A 22,935-nucleotide genomic window follows, 5' to 3' on the forward strand; every position below is an offset into this window, starting at 1 on the left:
ATTTAACCAACAAAGTGTAAGATAGAGATAAAGAACCTTTCCTAACTACTTCTTAACACAATTTACTACCTCAACATTTAATTTGTGTTTTGACTTAAGCCTCTCATTGTCTCGTCTCGAAGCGCCATACGAGCTCCCGTTTGCACTTATTGTCTGGGACGCGCTGGCATCCTGTGTTTGGCTAAAAACAAGATGGATGAACGAGTGGTGGGTGGACAACAGCTAGCGTCCTTATGGCCATTCGTCTCCGTGTCGCCTGGTGTTATAATAACCGCGCTGCCTTGGTGATTTGTCTATTTCCTCCCTGCGTACACTGTGTACATTCAAGTGCAGACTGTACAAGACGAGGAGAAGATGTAATGTTGCAGCTTTCCAACATGGTATAACCAGTCAAGAGGAAATATCAAAGCACTGGACAAACTAAATGTGGGTGTTTTTGTTTGTGACATTGACAGAGGGACAGATGGTAGAGCTGATATTGTCAAATGATTGGTGAGGTTTCCGCAATGCATTAAATATATTGTTAAATTTGATTACAACTGGCATTAAATCTAAATTGCTTGAAAATAATGACATTGCATGACTAGTTTTATTGCATATGCTCATCAAAAACAGAAAAAAATATGTTATAAAACACATTTAGCTGAGATTTTACACCATTCCCCCCCAAAAAAGTTACCAGTTGTGTCCAATTTGGTTTAGAATATTGTAATGTTCCACTTCACATGCTCTAATATTTAATTTGATCGCCTTTAGCTTTGATTACAACACACATTCTCTTGTTTCAATAAGCTTCTGCAATGTCAAAAGATCCAGCGTTGCATTGATTTCGCACCAAGCTCTTGTATTGATGATGGGAGAGTGTGACCGCTGCGCAAAGCCTTCTCCAGCACATCCCAAAGATTCTCAATGGGGTTCAGGTTTGTTGCCTCAGCGTCCCCTTCTTCTCCTAGATAAATAACTGGATTTGTAATGTTAAACCGGAAACAATTGTGACCCTAACACTGATCCTTGGGGGCCACCTCAAGCAATGTTGACTTATTGAGCTAAGACCATTTAAAACATCAAATTCAGGTCTCCTACGTGTATTATTTATCGGTGTAATCGATTCCTGAGCCTGTCTCCAAAAGAAGCTCCTTTATGGCAGTGTGGGTGTGAGTACATTTGTTTATTTTAAGCATCATCATCTGGACTCTGTGGTGGCCAATCCATGTGTGGGATGCATCCTTGACTGAAACAGTGTTACGGCGAGTGTAACTGCCTTTGTGTCCTCAGGCAAGACACTCCACCCACTTTGCTCCCAGCGTATGTGTAACACCGGTGTATGAATGAGAGTGTGAGTGGTGAATAGTTCCTTGATGAAAAAGCGCTTCGAGCTGGAGAATGAAGGTGGAAAAACACTGTATAAATTAAGACGAATTACCATTAATAGTACTTGTATTACACTACTACCACTACGGCTACTGCTTTTGCTGATTTCATGCAATATCTTCTACTACTACATCTCAGACTACTGTAATATTGTCTTTTCCTCGAATAAACAGCTCTCTCCTACTCTTTGAGAGCCACTGGAGTATAAATGGTTTACAGTTCCGACCCCGGTGTCCGTCCGCGCGGGTTTTCGACCTGTCCGTCTGTTTCTGCAGTTATATAACACTGAACCCGGCAGCTCTGTGCTCTGGTCGTCCACGCCGCGCGCTCCCACCGGCCTCTCGCCGCGGTAAAATATTCATATCCTTTCTCTCTCTCCCTTCAGCTCCCTCCATATTTATGAATCTCGCTGTCATACGCGCTGTTTTTCCACGCTGTAACTAACCCCACTGTGGGAGATTTGTAGCAATGTGGCGTCGTAGCTAACTGGCGTATTTCTTATTTATATATTTCTTATGTTTTTGTAGCCGTTGCCTCTCCGTTGTTAGGCTGCTGTGTGTTGTCAAAATGGCCGTAAACCAAGATTGGACCTTAAGGGGCTGTCACAGATGTCGAGCCTGCGATCGGAGCATGTCTGAGGGGCAGAGATGTCAGGGAGCGCGGGGGGAAATCAAAGCGCTACAAGGCCAGGGCGGGACCTCTGACAAATGCACGAGTGGTTCAAGGAAGACGGCTACAGCGTGACTTTACAAACTCAATTCGAATCTCAATACTGTTTTCAGGCGAATACATGCCTTGACTTTTGTTGTTTTGGCGGCTATTTTGAATACTGAAGTAGAATTATGCAGTACTACGAAATGTTACTATATCTCTACTCAGGATGAAAAATGAAGACTATACTCCTAATCATTGCTCAAGATGATAAGGTAAAAACATGGCCCCAGAGACGCACGTTTATGTGAAGAAACCAGTGTCAGTGTTTAAGCTGCTCAAGAAGTTAGCATGCTACCGGTTAGCATTTAGCTTCAGCAGCTCAGCTCTGACCTCCCCAAGAGAAAGCCCTGAACCAAACTCCAAACCTTGGATACAACATGTGACAGAGGTCAGAGCTGAGCTGTTACTGTAGTATTTCCTCATAGATGTGAGCCACACATGTTTTTATCGTGTTGAAGCCACTGACAATTGATTGACAGTTGCTAACCGGTAGCATGCTATCATCTTGAGCAGCTTAAACACTGAGAAAAATAAAAAATAGCGACCTAATAGCGACAAAAATGAGACCAAGACACATAAAAAAAGACAAAAAAAAAACAGTAAAGCCATGAAAATGTGACATAAATGTGACAAAAAAGCAACAAAAAAAACACCACAAAAGAGGAATAGAAAAGTGGTAACAAAGTGACAAAGCAATGAAAAGAAATGTCAAAAAAGTGACTACAACGCAACAAAAATGCAAGGTAAAAGATCAGATTATATGAGTTTTGTAGGTCTTTTAAATGAGGCGTTACTCTGTCTGAACTGGAAAAAATCTGCTCAGTTAAGGTGGGGGTTAAGAGGTTAATAAACCAGGCAGGAAGATATTAAAAGTTTCCTGAAAAGTCTTCAATATTGTTAAGCCCAAGACTGGAAAGTTTGAAGTGTGTTGGAGCTGCTAAAGATGTTGTCGCAAGAGTGTAAAGGAAACCTCATTTTGAGAAAGATAAGATAAGATAATCCTTTATTGATCTCACAATGGAGAAATTCACTTGTTAAATCAGCTCACAAGAAACACTCAGGATGTGCAAAAAAAAGACAGGAAATGTACAATCAATTATATAGTAAATAAAGGTATCTTACAATGAATGCAAATAATAACAAATAAAGAGAAAATGTCGGCAGTGCAAATTCTGAAGTAACCAGCAAAACTAGCATTCACAGCATCTCAACATTGAAAAAAAAATAACAATCTTTTCCCCTGTCGTGTCACGTCTTAAGCCTCTTCCCACCACAATAGTGAAACAAGCTTTCCTTTAATCCTGAACCTGGAAAGTTGTGAATGAGTTTGGACCCGTTTTTACACTAACGATAAATGATGAATCTCTCGCCTCTCGTAAACAGCGTTTCTCTAACGGTCTCTCTCTCTCTTGCTGTTTTCTTCAACAGTGTCGTGGTGAATCTCTTATTCAGCAAACACTGTAAGTGACTTTGTACAGTCCCTTGCTCTGGAACCTGCCAAGTCGCCCTGAAAACTCTGCATAATTGACAATCATTTAATGGTCGTGTGCAAATTCATCAGCCAAGCAAATGGGCGCCAATTGCCAAAGGTTGCGACGCTTGACACGATAAATTCCCAACTCTCTTAATGTTTCCTGGTTGGTTAAATACAAAATTGGCGGTTCACATTGTCTGTACATTATTGAACACTATGAATGATTTTTTTGCGGACATTTTCATGCAATAAACCAGCTATGAACTTCTGTATAAAGTACAGTGGATCTCTGTTCTTCTGATCTCGTCCTGTTAGCTCTGCGGAGGATGTAACAGCAGCTCAATAGACTCTCAAAGACTTGCATTGACGACCTCTCACTGATAATTCGGTCTCTTTAAAAGCAGATAACCTGACTGCCAGCCTCCATTCTTCATTGTTGTTCCCAGGCTGTTAGCGCGCATTACAGTTAGACCCGAATGGCCCGATAGTATTGGCACGTTTGATTGCTTTTTGTCTCTCAGTTTTGGTCGATACAGCCTCTCGAAAGGAAGAAGGAAAGGGAGGTTGGAGCTAAAGTACTGTAAAGCCCCATTTCGACACTTGTGACTAAGGCTGCAACGACGCGTCGACGTCGTCGACGTCGTCGATTACGTAAATACGTCGACGCCGTTTTTGTGCGTCGACGCGTCACTTGTTTACATTTCACTTCCAGCGTGGCTGCGCGTAATGCGGACGCTGCGAGCGAGGGGGAAAAAGCACGCCAAAAGTCGTCAAAAGTGTGGGAGTATTTCCAGAAACGACCTAATAATGTTGTTGTTTGCACACTGTGTCGAGCGGAAATGTCATATCACAGCAGCAAAACTAACCTGGCTAACGCCAGACTGCTGTGTGCGCTCCAATCATTTCGAACTGCAGTATCTCTTGTGATTTTAGTCTGGCGTTAGCCAGGCTACAGCACAACGGCTATGAACGAACATGTGAAACGAAAACACCCGCGGCTGCAAGGGCCCCGCATCTCAGTCAAACTACGGTGTTGTTTCACTGATTAATCAACGCGTTGTTACGGGGACAGGCTCTGACAGCGCGCACGCACTCTCCGCCTACTTTGGCGCAAATAAAACCATAACGGAGCAGTCTGCTGAAGTGAATGAGCAGGAGAGACTGACCGCCTTCCCCGTCTCTCCCAATACGCGAGTAGGCTACTTCTCCGCTCGTGTCCCGCTCGGCCGTCTGTCTCCCGGTGCTCGTTTCGCCTCATGCGCGGCTGCATCACGTCCCCGTGTCCCGGGCGCAGCTCTCATGTTTTCTCTGCGCGGACTCGGGGCATCGGCTAAAACACTCATTTAAACTATCTTCTTGTTGTGTCTAGCGGGGAATCAGGACAGTAGTTTGATGAATATACGAGAGTAAAGCCGTGTCCGTGGCCTTTTTGTCTCAAAGAGGAGTTGAATCCACACGAGCACAGTAACTTACAGTAACTCTGGTTCTCTGAATGTGCACAGTCTATAAAGAGTTGGGCGACTCACAGGCTAATTCTCAGCGGTCAGACAGAAATAACCGTCAGGTGCAGGTTTCAGTTAGTTTTAAATCAGCGGTTCCCAAACTGTGGGTCAGGGCCAGAAGTGAGAGAATGGGCCTTTTTCCATTTTAAAAAGTGGGGAAAATAGACTAGTAGTAAATAAATAAATAAAAGCCATGCCATTTGGAAACATCAATGTTTTTTTCTTCATTTTAAATGAAAAAATAATCGGTAACATGAAAAATAATCGATAGATTAATCGAAAAAATAATCGATAGATTAATCGATTAATCGAAAAAATAATCGATAGATTAATCGATAGAAAAATAATCGTTAGTTGCAGCCTTACTTGTGACCAGTTTCTTTGAGGGATTGGCCAACAGGAGGCGCTGTGGGGCTACGTTCATGCCGGTTAATGCAGAGTGAGAACTTTTTGAGAAGTTTTTTTTACATTAATTTCAAGTGTCTGCTTCTCGTTACTACATCTTAGCAAAGCAGTGGATTTCACAAGCGGTAGATGCTTTCTAAATGTTTCCAAACAAACCCAAAAAGAGATGCATCGTCTCTTCTGATTCCCAGACTGTAAACAGCTGTTGCTAATAGCTTGGCTTTGCTAAACATTTAGCTTAAGTTGCCATTCTCTCAGATTTGACGCTGATCACCAAAACAGGTGGTTAAATATGTGTATATGCTTTTGCTCCTGTGCATTCTCTCTTATCTAAATCATAATGCACCGTCATTTCCGACAAAATGCCTCTACTTTTTCCCACCCTTACAATGGTGCGCCTAATTTATAGATTTTTATGGTCTTAATGAATATCATGCCATGTGTCACTCAATTGCTGTCTTAGTTCCTCCACATCTGTCTGCAGCAGGATGCCCGTTAGCGGCTCCGAATGCAAAATAAGTGCATTCTCTCACTGCTGAAATATTATGGAGGGTTCAGCGACACGCCGGTCTCCACAAACCCAGCTCAGAGCAGCTTCCAACACCGGGAAACTCCTGCACTCCCGAGGCAGTATGTGTGCTAACAGGCCGAGGAGGGCGGCTCTAAACACGGCCATACTCCCGAGGAGGAGTCGCTGTGCGGGAGCACTTGGGCTTCACTGAACACACGCACGTTTAAGGAATACTATAATGTAACTTTGCCCCTCCTGGAACCGCCATCTTAACGTGGTGGAGGGGTTTGAGCACTCGAATGATCCTAAGGGCTCTGTTATGCTGCTTCGTGGCCCTGGCAGGATCTCCCAGGGCAAACAGGTCCTATAGGTGATGGGTCAGACAGAGAGCAGTTCAGAAGCCCCGTATGAGAGACCAACAGGTCTGGTTAATCGTGAGGCCGTCCTTCTGTGGACCCACCACCTGCAAGAGGAGCCATAAGGGGCTGGTGCAGTGTGATTTGGGCAGCCCAAACAGCCCCCACGCCCCCGAAACGGAAAACGTGGAAGAAAATGGATGGATGGATGGATGGATGGATGGAACTTTGTAACACACTTACAAAAGTGAATGCACCTATAGGCCACCGTTCTCTTGGTAAAACAGAACGTGCACTAAGAGAAAAGTCCAGCACTGATGTTGCTTTAAATGTGCACCAGTGTTGTTTGTGTGGCTTATATTCAGATGTGCTCAATAGTCCAGAATTTACGATAATGTTGCGTCTCTTCCTCCTGCTCCTGCTCCCCCTAAACCAGCCCAACAAGCAAACCCCTCCAGACCCCAGCAGACAACATTTCAACCAACTCACTTTGCCTACATGTTTGCAGATTGCGTTCGGCATTTCCATAACTACATTTGGTGAGAGAAAAGAAGAGAAGAAGAGTTGTTTTGCCAACACTGTAATCAAACTTGACTCATGGAGCTTCTGTAGAAATGTTGAAAGCCTTTGGGGAGCGACTTGCAAAGGCAGTGGAGCGAGCGGGCTGGTCCCCTGAGCTGTAGATCAGGACTCACGCAGAGTTTACATGTTCAAAGCGAAGAGCAACTCCAGATCATTCTTACTTTTGAGCAGATTTGCCACTAGCATTAGCACATTCGTAACAATGTTATGGAAATGATTGTGTGTGCGTGGAAAAACACATGAGGGTGAACTGCTCTAATGTTGTTTGGAGATACTAACAAATCAGTGGGTGAACAGGTTTATGTGCTAGGGTTATCCATCCATCCATCCATCCGTCCATCCATCCATCCATCCATCTTCTGGCTCCTCCTGCAGGTGGTGGGTCCACAGAAGGACGGCCCTCACGATTAACCAGACCTGTTGGTCTCTCATGAGGGGCTTCTGACCCAACCAGGGGCACGAAGCCCCCAACAACAGAGCTCCAGGATCATTCAGGTGCTCAAACCCCTCCACCACATTAAGGTGGCGGTTCCAGGAGGGGTGTAAGGGTTATGTGAAGGTCATTTTCGGATTCTACAAATAACCACACTGTTATTCAAATATTCCCTACTCCTGATTTTTGTGTGACCTCTCCATGTGTGTATGTTGATTTTATCCACCCAGAAGTTTAGTTTAACAATGTGATACTGTTACTAAAACATCTACAGCACAATTCAGGCAATGAGAGATAACTGTTACCAGCTACATTTACATTTTTGTGACAAGTTTAGATCCTTTTTCATGCTTTGTTTTCATCGTTCAAAGCCAAGGCCGCACTTTGAACACACACTTCCTCTCTTCGTTCTAACAAGCTCCGCGTCGCCTCATTATTGCTTTAGCTGCAACCTTTTCTCTTCTGCATTTCTATACAACTTTTTAAAATGCCACGGAAGACACTTGACTGTGTTGCATCAGCGAAAACGAGAAGTCGAGCTGAAACTGAAACCGTTTAGAGTTTGGTTGTTTTCAGGGATGGCCGTATTCATAAAGACAGGGGGTTGTTGTGGTGGATGCTGGCGGTGACGCACGAGGTGTGAGTGGGTTTAGCAGTCGTCGATGCGAGCCGTGGAGCAGGTTTGGCTGTGCTTTAGAGCCAGAACTCTGAGCCAGGAGAAGACAGGACAGTTAATAATTGTTTGTGTGGGATTTCTATATGTGCAATGAGCTGGAGATCGACCAACATGGGTTTTTCTAAGGCCGATATTGAGGGAATTTTTTAAATGTCTTGTACATAATCCTGTGTGATGCTTCTAAACTGTAAAATGTGTTGAAGTGTGACAGCAGGGGGCGCTTTATTAGAGGCAAAGGGCTGATTCATTAAGGACATTCAAGTTTAGAAGGTGCTTCATTTTAAGGCTCTGACTGAGCTGTTTCCGATACAAAGAAATTGTTAAAGGAACAGGCCTCTGTTTTTCCATACTGAGTTCTTAACTGAGCTTAGACGAGTTGATGTGTACCTGTCTGCTCTTTACGCGTGCGCTCAGTCATGCAAAAAGACTGAATATGATGTTCGCATTTAACCTCTGCTCCTCTCCTCTATTGGCCAAACAGGGGTGAAGTTAGAAGCGACCAAGCTCTTACACGGTCTCCCTATTTAAATACGGTTTTATATAGTTACACAAAATTAAACATGTTGATCTTCTAAGCGGATAACAAAGGGTACTATATCGTCAAAGTGCTCCAAAGGTGTTATCTATCACTTTCAGTTCCGGAGATATCGGCCTTTAATCAGCATTATAGCCGCTGATAGTCGATATTGTAAAACGCCCCTATATCGGTCTTCTTCTTGACTTCTTGACCAAAAGAAAAGTCATGATCTGGATTAAACTGTTCTGGTCAGTGGTGGTTGCAGTTGGTCAGGTCAAGGTTCAGCCCAAAGAATGAGATCAGCTGAACATCCTGACTGACTTCAAAGTTCTTGCGTCTTGTGGAGTATGAATAGGCCTTAAGGCTCACCCATAGAACAAAATGCGAGAACAAAATGAAGTCACGTTTGCCTTGTAACAATGGAAATGTAACTGAAGACATGTCCATGTTTTTTAAGCCAAAAATGACACTTTGCTCCTGCGGCTCTCAGTGTAAGAACAAAGATAAACCTGGTAAACCACACCCACTTCTTTACTGGGTGAAAGAAGGTGGTCTGGACGGTAAACAAGTGATTGATTGGCGGCTGAGGCCGAACCAGTCACAACCGTCACAGAAAACTGACAAGGTTACGTCACTCGCTGCACCACTTGTAGTTCTATCAACAGTGACATGCGCGGTAGTTAAGAGCCAAAACTAATCATGCATGAAGTAGTCGAGGATTTTGCCTCCGTGTTCTTGTGAGTTTATATTCAGTTCACGTATTGTGATTTGGAGTACAGCTGTCTTCACGTCCGCTAATAGCTGATTGGTTTATTTCACTGACAATCTGTGCGCGCTAGGCCCGCCCCTTCAAACTGCTGAAATTGCTCTGTTACCAGACTATCTTCATGGCTTAGACTGGACAGGGAATAGTATGGCAGGGCCAGGCGATCATTGTGTTTCTTCTTCCCTGATGGCACAGGCGTATTCCAAGATGACAATGAGTCATCTGGCTCACATTGTGAAAGAGCAGTTCAGGAAACATTTTCGCTCATGGATTGTCCATCACAGAGTCCAGATCTGAACCCCATTGAGAATCTTTGGGATGTGCTGGAGAAGGCTTTGCACAGTGGTCACACTCTCCCATCATCAATACAAGATCTTGATAAAAAAAGAATGCAACACTGGAAGTTTTGACATTGCAGAAGCTTATTGACACAATGCCACAGTGAATGCAGCTGTAATCGAAGCTAAAGGTGCAACAACCTAATATTAGAACATGTGACCTTTTATTTGTGGAGGCTTTTTTGTCAAGCAGTTTGGCTTTACCCGTAAAAAGTCTTAGAAGAAATTCTATGAACGTTTCTTGAGCAAATGAGTGAGCTTTTGTTCCCCGGTGTTTCTCTTACCCAAAGCCAGTGTTAATCCCATTGGCTCCTGAACAATCGCCGCGATACAAAAATACAGTTCATCCTCTGCACCAATAGGATCCATCCTTTATCCGCTGGTTTCTGAATTGACTGTTTTCTGTCTGAATATCAGCACTCCGCCGCGTTTATGTCGCCTGTCTCTCGTCTTCCTCAAGCTTTTGTTGGATCGACAATGCAGTGAGTGACGAGACAAGCGAGTTGTTCTGCTGGAGGCTTTTGCTTTAAGAGTATTTGGACAAATGGCTGTGTTGAATCGCGCTGTTAAAGGATAAAGGAGGTCTGTCGGGACAATAGGCTGCGCATTAACAGAGCTGGAGTGTTTAGACTTGTTGTTTATGAACTGGCGGATACAAAAGAGAGAAGCTCATTGAGGGGAAGGATGGTGAAAAGTTAATTGGAGGCATTAGGAGGTTTATATGTCGGTCTTTCTGGTATTCAGGAGTGTGTTTACGGTAATACTTTTGCTCAAGAAGAATACCCGTCCAATGAATTCCTCAAGTTAGAGGAAAAGTGTCATTTACGAGTGTAATGAGTTCCTGTTCGAGCATAAAGGAGGAAAGCCACATCAATGTAGAAGGATCACTACTATATGACTATACTCGGTTCTCATAATGATTTATTGTACTATGCAAACAAGTCTATTCCTTCATAATTTTAGTAAAAGTGATATTTTTAGTCTAAAATTAGTTTTCCATGAGACAAAAACTATGACTTAACATGTTTATGAGAGGCAAAAATCTAATCAAAACTTCCAATAACAGTTTGAAAGAGCCTCATATAATTTAAATCCTCTGCCAAAGGAGCAGGTCTGTGCTTTGTTTATGTGGGAGAAGAAACATGAAGCAGAGGATCTTGATTATAATGTTATAGATGTATAGTTGGCTGAATTAATCTTAGACTCATGTGACTAAATACTTGCAATTTTTATTCGCCTAAAAGTCAAATTGAAGAGAATTTTGACTAGATCCACACAAAGACAAAACACTTTCAGAAACTTTCTTTGTAAGTATGAAGCCAGCTCAGTAAATGTGTGCGTCCACATGGGTCGACTCTGTGATGCTAACACAGATGATAGAACAGGATGTAGAGGCGCATGTGCAGTAAACTTTTTGTGGAATGTAAACAAAATGAAACTGATTCAAGGATTTACGATCTACAGAAAAGACGAGGAGGAGAGTTTATTCTTCAGACCTAACGGGACTAAAGCAGAAAAACCTGTCAGTGACTTTTACTGTCAGTCCAAAAACACAGACTGACTCGTGTTTTTCTACTTGTCACCTGTGGCTTGTGGACTGCAGTGGAGCAAAGAGGAGCGGAGTCAAACCATCACAGATCCATGAGTCAGTAGATTATGGATAACAGACACCACTCTGGAGCTGTGATGTCATCGTTTTAGCGCCACGTGAACGGCGTTTTGAGATCTTTCCACTCTGGGAACTAGTTTGGAAAATGTTCGTTTGCAAACCCCCAAAACGCCGGGCTCGTATGGACGATACACTGGATTGATTGAATATCTTTGCGTTTGGTCCTCAGCTTGACTTCGCATGGACAGGGCCTTAATCTTGACTAAAATTAAATGACATTATGGTCAAAAGGTAATTCTTGATTCTAACTTGGATCCGCTGCTTTCACTTTATGCACCTACACATCTGTAAATACAATCCCGCTGCTGTTCAATGTGAAATTGTTGTCATCTTATCATAGTTAACTTTTTATTTTTGCTTCATTTATTTTAATATTCTTCATGCTTGCCCTTATAGCCTTGTAGTTTTAAAGTTTTTATAGCTCATTTCTATCTAAATTCTGTGTTTTATGTTTCATGTTGCACGAGTGAACCGAGAAAAGTTCCTGGTTTGTGAGCCTGTTCTCAAACAATGGCAATAAAAACTATTCTGATTCTGATTCCAAATGAACACTGCACAGGAGAACATGTAGCAGCTTCTCGAGTCTGAAAGTATGGCGGGTCAGCTTCATAACATTTATAGAAGTAACACTTTAAAACAGGAGGTCCGGTTGCCACTGGGTGCGTGTCCGACCCCACAAAAAGCAGAAAACTTAACCAAAAGGATTTAGCTTTGAGCTCAGAGGCCACTCGCTCAGTCAAAGGTGCTTTCAGTCAGGATGTTCTGTGGTTCTTCGCATGCAGGGTCCCTCAAGGGTCTGTCCTTGGCCCGACCCTCTTCATCATCACCCCAGTCCTCCGTGACCTCCGCTGGCTTCCACTGCCAGAACTCAGGGTATTTCAAACCTTCTCTGTAACTACGTAAAGAGTTCTTAGTGACAGCTTGATAAAAAGTCATCTACGGCCAAACACTGCCTTGATATAATCACGTCCAATCTCCTCTTGTGCCCCGTCTCCAAATGCCAATGGGTCACTGCAGCCCTCAGCCTCTTCCCATGGACTTTAACGGAGCGATCAATTGTGCCTGCTCAATGGGAAGCACACAGAGTCACAAACAGCATAACTGAATGGATACAGACAAACAGGGCGCGCTGAAAGAGGGCCATTGTCACTGTCCCGTCTCCCCCCCAAACAAAAGGCTGACCCAAATCTGACACGATCCTCAAGGACGGCTGGGTTTAAGGCCTGGATAAGATACAGTGTGGGCGGGTCGAGTCGATCAAGGACGAGCAAGGACAAATTATAAAATACTTAAAACAGATAAGGATGTTTTTGTTTTGTTCTGTTGCAGCGGACACCTCGACTGAGAGATAATCCAAAACAAATCAAGCCAATAAGGAGCAAAACTAGAGGATTATAATGCTTCGCCATAACTGCATTTAAAGGCATTATACCTGATTTTTTTAGTATTGCAACCTAATTTGTATTGTCCTACTTTAGTATATTGTAAGCAAACAAACAAAAAACACTGTGCTTCTAATTATAAAGGCTTTGTATCATTTTCATAAAATTGCAGGTTAGTTTTTAAGCATTTCTGTGACCCTGGAAAATGACCATAAAGACCATGCACGGGTTTAATATAGGAGGTGTAGCTACACATATGACCTGAGGTAGTAATATCTTGTTTTTTAGCAAATATATCTCAACAAGGAAAGGCTAGATTTATTTCCTTTGCTCGGCAAGACATTATTACTTTTTATGGAAAAAAATAAGAACTTATTTCTTAAAGTAAGACATTTTTTACTTGCTTAGAATCCACTTTTTGCAGTGTGCACTACAAAAATTTAAATCAAGCGTTTAACAGCTCATTTGGACTTTTTTCCTGATCTGACCAAGTTTACTTTGCTAGTTTGAGGACATTTCACACCAGTTCTATAGTAAACCTCGCTTAAAATAAGATAAGATAAGATAAGATAAGATGGTACTTTATTGATCTCACAGATGGAGAAATTGCATTCGATGAGAGAGCATCCGGCAGCAGCACCCATTCAGTGCGCACCACTCTTAGGGTTAGGGTTAGGGTTAGGGTAAAACTTAAAATAAGAAAGTAAAACTCCCAATTGGAAAAGACTAAGAAAATGACCTGAAATGAGGCCAAAACGTATTGAAACGAGTCAGAAACATCTCAGTCAACAAGTCACTCAACAAGTGAAATAATCGGTATCTCTTTATTTTACACTACCTTGATATATTGTACCTAACTTAATTTAATACAGTGTAATGTGCTCTGTAACAATGTGTAATAACTTGTACCTATGGGTTAGATACACAGTGGAATAACTTGTATTACTTCATAGGTATGTAATGTAATAGGACACGAGACCCTTATGGCTAGTGCTTATGGTTAGGTTTAGAGTTATGTCTTCTTACATACTACAAATACATATTATTCCATTGTGCATCTAACTCATAGGTACAAGTTATTACACATTTTTACAGAGCTCATTCTATTGTACTAATTTTTGTTAGGTACAATGTATCAAAATAAAGTGCTATCAAATAATCTATGTCAAATGCCAGACTACATCTTAACTAACGTTTGGATTATGACGCTCAAATGGAGACGTTTAAGATAATCCAGTTAATTACTTTTTGCAGGGCACAAATATTAGTAAAGTTAGGAATGAGTTTGTAGAAATGTTTTTGACTCAAAGCTGAAACTACAAAAACTACTGAACTCACCGCACTCAAAACTAGATGAAAAATCAGAATTTACTTGAAATAAAACTGTTGTCGTTGTTTTATCTTATTTTAAGTATAAGTATCTCCATGGACAGATTTCTTAAAATTCGGCCCTCAAATCAAGGACAAAAGCACTTATCTCAAGATGACTTTTTGCAGTGTAAAGTGACAGAAAACTTGCTCGACTTTCCCCCCTCACTTCACTGATCTATGATTTACTTATATCTAAGTCTTATCTTTTCCCCCTGTTCATCTGCAGCCTCTCGCCTTCACCTTCACACCTTCCCTCCTCAGTAAATGTGGAACACTTCATCCCCAAACCCGTCCGGTGCGGGTGTTTCATGTAACCAGTCCCCCCTTTGTCAGTAATATCCCGGTTAGTGCTGCATGAGCGGCTGCCCGGCGTGTCTGGCTCCAGGGCACGGGGGCAGGGGGTGGTTTCTCTGTTTTGGGGCAGGGGGTGGGAGTAACATACCTTTATAAGTCCCGGCCAATGACGCGGCGGCGGCTCGTCCCCCCCCCCCCTCCTCGCCCCCCCTCCTGTTGTTTTGACTCGGCCTGCAGTCGCGGAGAGAAGCTCACTCCATCAACAACGTGCATCTGCAAACAGTTAGTCTCTCTCTGCAAACGTTAGCGAAGTGAAGGCGAGCGTGGAGCCGAAAGGGCAGGTTCACGAGGCGCTATCGGAGGAGGGAGTTTGGGGATGAGGCCATAAGGCGAGGTACGTGTCTGAGATCTTTATTAGACTTTCTATAGTGGATAAATGTCTTAGAATGACTCAAAGTGCTTGAATTATCGGAATTTGTGCAGGTTTTGAGTAGGTTTCCAATGGAAGAAGAATGATTCATCTTCACTTTATCTCATTTCAAAGTTTTTTTAGATTAATGCTCGTTCCATCGGCGATTTTATTTCATGACACGAAATCAGCATTCATTGTCTTAATTCAGGCACATTTAAAGCCATTCATCGATGAAAAGAGGCTTTCTTTCTGACGGTGAAGTGATTATTTGCAGGTATTGAGTTGGTTGAAGAGATTTTTTCCCTCTACTTTGTGATGTGATGTTCGTGCCTGAATCAGAACATTTTGGAACAAGATATTAACACATTGAGTGCCAACAATCCAGACCATTTTCTATGATATTTGTAGCACCATAGTGTCTTCTATGTTGTAGCTGTGGACACGTGATGTGGTTCCTGAGAAATCCAAAGCCAAACTGGATCACAGATGTGTTTCTAGAAACTGAGATATTGTGTGTTTGATGAAACACTCTCCTTTCTGATTAACTCCTCTCTCCTCTCTGGACAGGCACTAACGTTATGGGAAAAGGCAAATGCCTCAATGTCTCCGTTGTGTTGCCGCAGATCAATCGCTTTTTATGCATTTAAACAGCACAGATTGAAGTCTTAACCCGGATGTTGCTCAGTCGTCCTTGGACTGATTTTAACCATTTAAAAACTCAGAGAAATGTTAAAATCTCAACTGTTTCGATCTGTCTATGGGAAGCTGCTCTGCTTTGTCAAATGTGAGAGAGAAGTGTCGGGTTTACAGCTTCACTACGCTAGACCACACCCCCTCAGACTAAAAATAGAAGAAAAGAAATGCAATAATATATATGAAATGTCCAAATCATGACTTTTCACAAGTTTTTGATCATCGTTTATTTCACTATTCATCACAGAGCTCCCAAAACCACACATCAGGTGTATTAGAGGGTCTGGTTTTGCAATAGCAACTTTATTTATATCGCGCATTTCAGTCATTTTTTGTAACCTTTCGTCATTTTAATCAATAATACCTAACTTCTCTATTGCTTATTTTTGTATTATTATTGAGGTACAGCCAACGCAATTTTCCCAGAGGATCAATAAAGTGTCTAAGATTCAGCAAAAGTTTATTCCAAGTTAACTAAACTTAACCATGTTATTATTTACTGTGTATATTTTAGCGTATTGCTCAATTGTTGACATCAGTTGTGAAGGATTACGGATCAAAGATAAGACAGTTTTGTGAGATGAGCTGATATGTTTCCCCTTTTCGGATAGATACAGACGACATCTCTGGATTCGCCCATATATGGTCATGTGTGAAAACAGTTAAAGGGGAAAACAATTTGGAGAAAAATCTAAACTTTCTCTAATTATTCAAAAACTACTTTAACAAACGCTGAATTATGAATATAGTTTTCTACTAAATAAAGATACAAAGACATGGAGAGGAGCAAAGTGGTTCAACAGCCCATAAATACATAAATAACGAAGAATGTTAACATGATGCTACATGTTAGCATCGGGCTAATGCTAACAGTTAGCTAGCACCAGCTACAACTGCCGTTTTTTCACTTCTACTGAACAATCTGCTGTAAGAAAATATCCATATGGGCCCGATTTACACTTGACTTTATTTATGTGATAAATAAGTTCATATTCCACCAGAAAATGGCTAAAAAAAGTGGAAAATTGTGTCTCTCTAAAGATTCTATTTTCCCCCTCGCAAAGCCACGCCCCCTTCTATGAGGAGATGTGTCTGTATCTATAAACTGGTCACAAAAATAGGATATAAGTTTCAATCTATCCCACGGTTTCTCTTACTTCCGCTGTATTTCCATCATTATCCCCGTTTAGCCTCTCGCTGACTCCTCTGTAACGCTCCGAGTGTTTTCGCCTTGAGTTACATTCGGCTCTCTGCCTCTCGCTGTTTACCGAGCCTCTGCTGACTCTGCAAGTTCAGGAGCGGGAGCCAGGCACTTTTTAAATCAATTATTTTCGCCAACAATACAGCTAAATAGGCAGTTTTCATATATCAAAATGTGTCGTGGGCACAGCGGCCGTGACAGCAGGGGGAGGTGATGGCAGAACAGTTTAGTGTCCTTTCATTCAGCGGCCGTTTAGTCTCAGCTGCTGATTCCCTTTGAGGGGCTCATTCATGGTACTGCCAACGACAACAGGCAGTTTAATTCTACTATTAGACCTTGACTTTGACTCTGTGACAGTTTTTGATTCATGTACAGACAAATAAGCCATGAACTTAGACTAGAAATCTGGATTTTGACAGTTGCCATAGTTACCGACGTGGACTTTTCTGCTGTTCCACCTCGGTTTAACCTCACATTTCCTCTCCAGTTCGGTGTCACTCAAATTGAAAAGCTGCTTGAAAGAAAGAGTCAAAATAGCGGCAAAAAACGAGACATAGACAAGGAAGGAAATGTAACAAAACAAAACAAAAAAAATGACGGAAAAAGCCTCAAAAAAATTACAAAAAGGCGATGAAGAAAGTGATGGAAAAAAATAACAAAGAAACGTAAAAATGCAACAAAAGCGAGACAAAAAAGCAACATAAAGAGTGACAGAAAAAGCGCCAAAAATACGACAACATGGCAACAATGTACGGAAAAACTAGCTCACACTACAAAAAATAAATGTCAAGCATTGGTTTAAATGACTTGAATTGAGGAAATGTATCTTGTTTTGAGCGGTTTTCACTCATTTAGACACTTTTCCTGATCGGACCAAGTTTACTTTGCTTGTTTGAGGACATTTCAGACCAGTTCTACGGTAAATCTCGCTTGAAATAAGAGAGTAAAATTGCCAATGAGATAAGACCAATTTTCTTACACCATTGGCAAAGAAAATGACCTGAAATAAGGACGAAATGTATCAAAACGAGTCAGAAACATCTCAGAACAAGTGAAATAATCTAGGACAAATGCCCAAGAACTTCTTAACTAGTCAAAACAACTAAGATTTTGATTATTTTGCTCAAATTGAGATGTTTATACTGATCTAGTTAAATACTTTTTGCAGTGCAGTTTTGTAGGACTTAGCTTTCAAATGAGGCGTTACACTGGCCGGTAAGTCTCCAGTCCAGAAGCTTTTAGATTTGGGTAAAGTCGAACAGGAGACAATGTGGGGGATGAGAGTTTAAACTATGGGCAATGTTATAATATCACATGATCAAACTTCAGACCCGAATCCTTGTGTCTGGTTTGGTTTTTGTGGCACAGATCGTTCACATTTGTCTCTATTTTTTTATTTATGGGTTTATTTGATGGGACAGTGCATGTTAATGAACATACATGGCTCGTCCGTCGTCCCCCATGCACTCTCATTCATCCTGGCCTATTGTACATGTTTTTAGTGGTAGTGGAAACCTGCACAGACACGGGGAGAACATGCTAACCACTGCGCTACCACGCCGCACAACCACAGGTCGATGACACTGTAAAACCACTAACTCGATCTGATTGGTTAATGTATTTGTCGTTGCCATTGGAAACTCAAAGAAATCATGCCCGGTCCCGGACTAGGAAAAGTGTGTAGTCTGGCTTGCCGGGCTACTATCCTGCTACTCCATCCTCCCTGTGGACTGATCCCACAGCTTGAAGCTGTTTAGAGAGTCCTTTCAGTCACAGTTTACAGGAGGGTTTTTAATCCCTGCTTGAATGTGTGTTAGTGTGAGTTTTCTCGCCTCACAGCACAAAGGTCCCGGGTTTGACCCCTGGATCACATGGGACCTGTTGTGTGGAGTTAGCATGTTCTGTCTGTGTAAGAAGGTTGTCTGGTATCAGCCGCAGGGCCGATATTTAGGTATTTTCAGTATCGGCCAATAGCCAACCCACAACTTCCTATGCCTCAGGGGGGCGGGACCTGTTTGTCCACCTATCTTATGGATTTTATGTTGAATTTTGTGGATAATTTCGGATCTATAAGAGACAGAGACTTAGGGCCAGATCTTGTGACTGACGCAGTCCGTGCGCAACTCTGAACGCAGGTTTTGCTGCGCCGCTAGGGAGAGGACGTTTTTTAAGAAAAAGAGGCCGACTGAGGCATGGTTCATTACAAGCAGCACTCGCGCTACTCTTCTATGGCAACCTTCACATTATGTTCCTCTTTACATCCCTTGCCTTGTCTGCCTTAGGATCGTTGTCAAATTGAAAACAAAAGCAAAATTGCCTTGAAAAGTCTGTTTGAGCGTAGGTTACGCACGGGCCTACTTTCTACAGTAGATCAACGCGCACACCCCCAACACCAAAACAACAACAGTTCTCCATAAATAAACCACACGTGCCTTCAAGTGCAACAACATCAGGTCTGATCTGCATTTTAAGGTGACATTTCCATCGTTTTTCAGTGTTTACCTCCTGATGATGCTCCTTGTGTAGCCACAGCTCAGGGCGCATAGCAACTTTTTTTTTTTTTTCAAATTCAGCCGCTCCAAGAATCCTGCAGCTGTAGCGCAAATGTTCCATTACGCTACAGTTTTCTTGCAACTGCTGCATAACTCTGCAACTCCTCCACAGCCGATATGACAGTTTCTGATCAATTAAATCCTGTACATTTCGTAACTTTGCGCATTCGAACGGTGTCCAACGCGAGGCTGCTGCCTCTCTGTCCCGCCTGCTCATCTTGGATCTGCAGCAGCGGAGGGACAGTTTTATTTCTTTAATCTTTATTAAACATGCGCGCTGCATCAGCATGTTACGCGTGTACAGGAGAACCCCCCCTCGCAAACCACCGCCTTCCGCAGGTTTGGGGAAAGCATGGGGAGGGGGCGGCACCACAACATCGCAATGAGAGTCTGTCCCCCCCTCCTGTCCTGCCCACTTTTTGCGCCAGGTATGACACAGAAGATTGCAAGGAGCGCCCCCCGTCTGCGTACTCGTCTTCTCTACAGCCTGTGCTATGAACCACAAGATCTGGCCCTTAAAGTTTTTGTTGGTCCATGGTGACCTCTGCCCTGTCATTTAGCGCTGTGGTAAATATATAACAATAACTCTCGTCTGCAAACGTAATCGCCCCAAACCTTTAAAAAACACCTCATTAACCTTTAACTGTGGAACCGCTTTGTAGCTTTTAGCGTCGTCTTGTTGGAAAACGGATCCGTCCAGAATCGCTTCAGCACAAAACAAAGATGAAGAGCCTGTGCGGAGTTAAGAGATCACGCCTGATCAATTTGGAGCGATTAGGGGATTGAGACGCCATCGATAGAGACTACGGTCCACACAGAGAGAGAACAGACACCCTGACAGGCCGGGCTTCAGTATATTACAAACAGAAGTGATTGGGATGATTATGGAGTATTGTATTTGCTGATACACTTTAGCACATGAGCGAGCGCTTGGTAAACCACAAAGGAATCCTAATTAATGTCTTAGCCCCTGCCCGAACCGAGCACTTTTTCTCCAGTTTGACTTTACGCAAAAAAGCTACAAAAACGCAGCAAAAAAGGAACAAAATATGATGAAAAAGTAAGTTTTGTAGGCCTTAGATTACAAATTACCCTGGCCTAAAGGCTAAAACTCCACTGAAGAAGCTTTTAGATTTGGGTTAAGCTCGGTTAAAGCAAATTTTCTCCAGTTTGGCATTACTCAAATCTAAAAGCTTCTCGAAAAAAAGGCAACTATATAGTGATGAAAACTAGGTAAAAAAAAGCAATAAAAGAGAGAAGCAGAAAAGTGACAAAAAAACAACAAAAAAGTGACTAGAAAGCGACAAAAAGGTGACGAAATAAAAACACGACAAAGAAAGAGACGAAAAGCATGACAAAAACGCTTAAAAAATGTGACAAAAACACGTCCAAACTTGCCTATAATGGCGTAACGTTAAAGAAGCATGTGGTCCTCACTCAGCCAATCAGAAGAGATCACCCGACATCACAGATCCCGCCTCTGTAGCATTTGACCAATCAGCAGAGACCGGTCTCGCTCTCAACTTCCTGTTTTTCTGAAAAAGACCCAAGTCTGGCTATATTCATGATACATTTCTTTACATAACTTCAAAACTAACCTTGGTAAGTTGATGAAACTCACACATTTTATTGGTGAATAATTGTGCTCAGTGATGATGTATGTGTTGGTTTTGGAGGACGTAGTGAAGTTAGTGAAATTACAGCATGAAAAAGGCAGGCACCATATTTGATCATACGCCCTGTTCACAGAAACCTAAAGTTAAGTAGTTCGTTGCACCTGTTATTCATACTTACAGTATTTCCTTGACAAAAGGCAAACGATATTGGCGGTGCCTGACCCCGCCCACTGCACGTAAAGCACAATCACATGAGGTGTGATCATTCAAACATCAATATCACAAAACCTGAATACCATCACCCCCCAAGAACAGAAATAAACTTGTGTTATGTCCCCCAATAACACTCTTAAAGGAATAGGCCACCGTTTTTACATACTGAGATATGTTCTTACCTTAGCTTTGACGAGTTCTTCAGGACCTGTCTGATCTTCACCCGTGCCTTCAGTCACGTAAACACAGCACAGACGGCGTTAGCATTTAGCCTCTCCCTCTCTCCTCTATAGCTCCAAAACAGGTCAAGATAGAAGCTACCAAGCTCTTCCACGTTTTCCCTATTTAAATATGGTTACGTGAAGTGTTCCACTACAAAGTATAATTACACAAAATTAAAATGGGGATTTTCTAAAAGGGGGGACTATATTGTAAAGGAACAGGCCACCATTTTTCCATACTGAGATATGTTGTTACCTGAGTTTAGACGAGTTCATACGTACCTTTCTGGTCGCTTCTAACTTCACCCCGTTTGGAGCCATAGGAATACACTGGGAGAGGCCAAATGCTAACAACATCTTTGGGTCTGTTTGCATGACTGAGGGCACACACAAAGACCAGACAGGTACGCATCAACTCGTCTAAGCTCAGGTAATAACATATCAGTATGGAAAAAACGGTGGCCTGTTCCTTTAAGTATTCGATGAGTTCCCTATAAACGGTTAATGAATGGCAAGTTTATGTTGAAATCATTTTTGTGTTTGAGATGTTGTTTGGCTGCACATAAGCCTTTTCATGCCGTTACTGTTTCCGGTTGTGAACCCTTTGCCGATTCTAAAGCAGTGCTATAATGCTCTACATCCCTTTAAACCCATGGATCGGGGGCAGTGTTTTGCATAACCATCACACCAGGCTATTTTTAACATTCCTTTTATAACTTTAGAGCTCATTTGTGTAACTTCTTGGCGTTGAATGGAGAAAGTTTGCCCGTGTCCGCGGAGGAGCCTCCTCATGGAGATTAATGGCGTTTGGTTTGGTGTGAGTGGGAGGTAATTGGTTGGACTTTAGATAGAACAAGCCTGAGTCACTTCCTCCTCTGCGTCGACTTCAAAACTTACAGCGTCCATCTGTGTCTCCGCTCTGAGATCACTACTGACGTGATCGAAGCTACATTTACATGCACAAAGATAAAAACAACACCAGTCATGTATTTTATAAACTATCCTGATGTTCTGGGGTTTCATTTAGTGATGGATGCTGGAAATAAGCGACTTTAAGTTTCAGATGCTGATGCAAGCAGGATGAAGATATAATCCATTAGCTCAAGGAGAGGTGTGTTCTTCTCTTTCAATCCTGGAGTCGTCTCAGTTCATCTCTTCCCGTTCAGAAGGATCATTTGAGCGACTTATTCTCTTTAGGATGAGGAGACGGTGGAGGTTTGGGCTGATTGTATCGAGGCGTGGCGGGATAGCAAATTCTGAAGTTTGATTTAATGTATTGAAGCAGGAAAATATCACAATAAACGATACAATTGACTTCGAAGATACTGGATGCTTTAAACTCTAAAACAGGGATCTCCAACAGGACGCTTTTCTAACTGGTGGCCCAATAGTTTCAGTGGGTCGTGAGTGTTAGAGATTAATAATGGTGTCTGAGAGAATAGATGAAGAAGAAGCAGCAGTCTGGATGTCTTATACAAGAGAAGTTTATTTACCATTGGACATGAACTCGAGACTTTGCGCTAGTCCTACCATTCAAGTCTGTCTATGCTTCCACAGAAAAGGGATGAATGCCCTTTCAGGCGTCATACTGATACACAAGCAAACATTCAGAGGCTGAGAGTCTGAGCACCACAGTCAAGGCTATGGCAGAGATAGTACGACGAAC

General features: G+C 42.3%; 1 protein-coding gene across 2 annotated transcripts in view; it reads left to right on the forward strand.

Annotated features, from left to right (window-relative positions):
- The window catches only part of nhsl2 (NHS-like 2), a 189,317-nt gene that overhangs the window by 128,464 nt on the left and 37,918 nt on the right, over positions 1 to 22,935 (forward strand). The window lies entirely within an intron of this gene.

Source organism: Gobius niger (assembly GCF_951799975.1).
Source record: "Gobius niger genome assembly, chromosome: 21".
Lineage (NCBI taxonomy): Eukaryota > Metazoa > Chordata > Actinopteri > Gobiiformes > Gobiidae > Gobius > Gobius niger.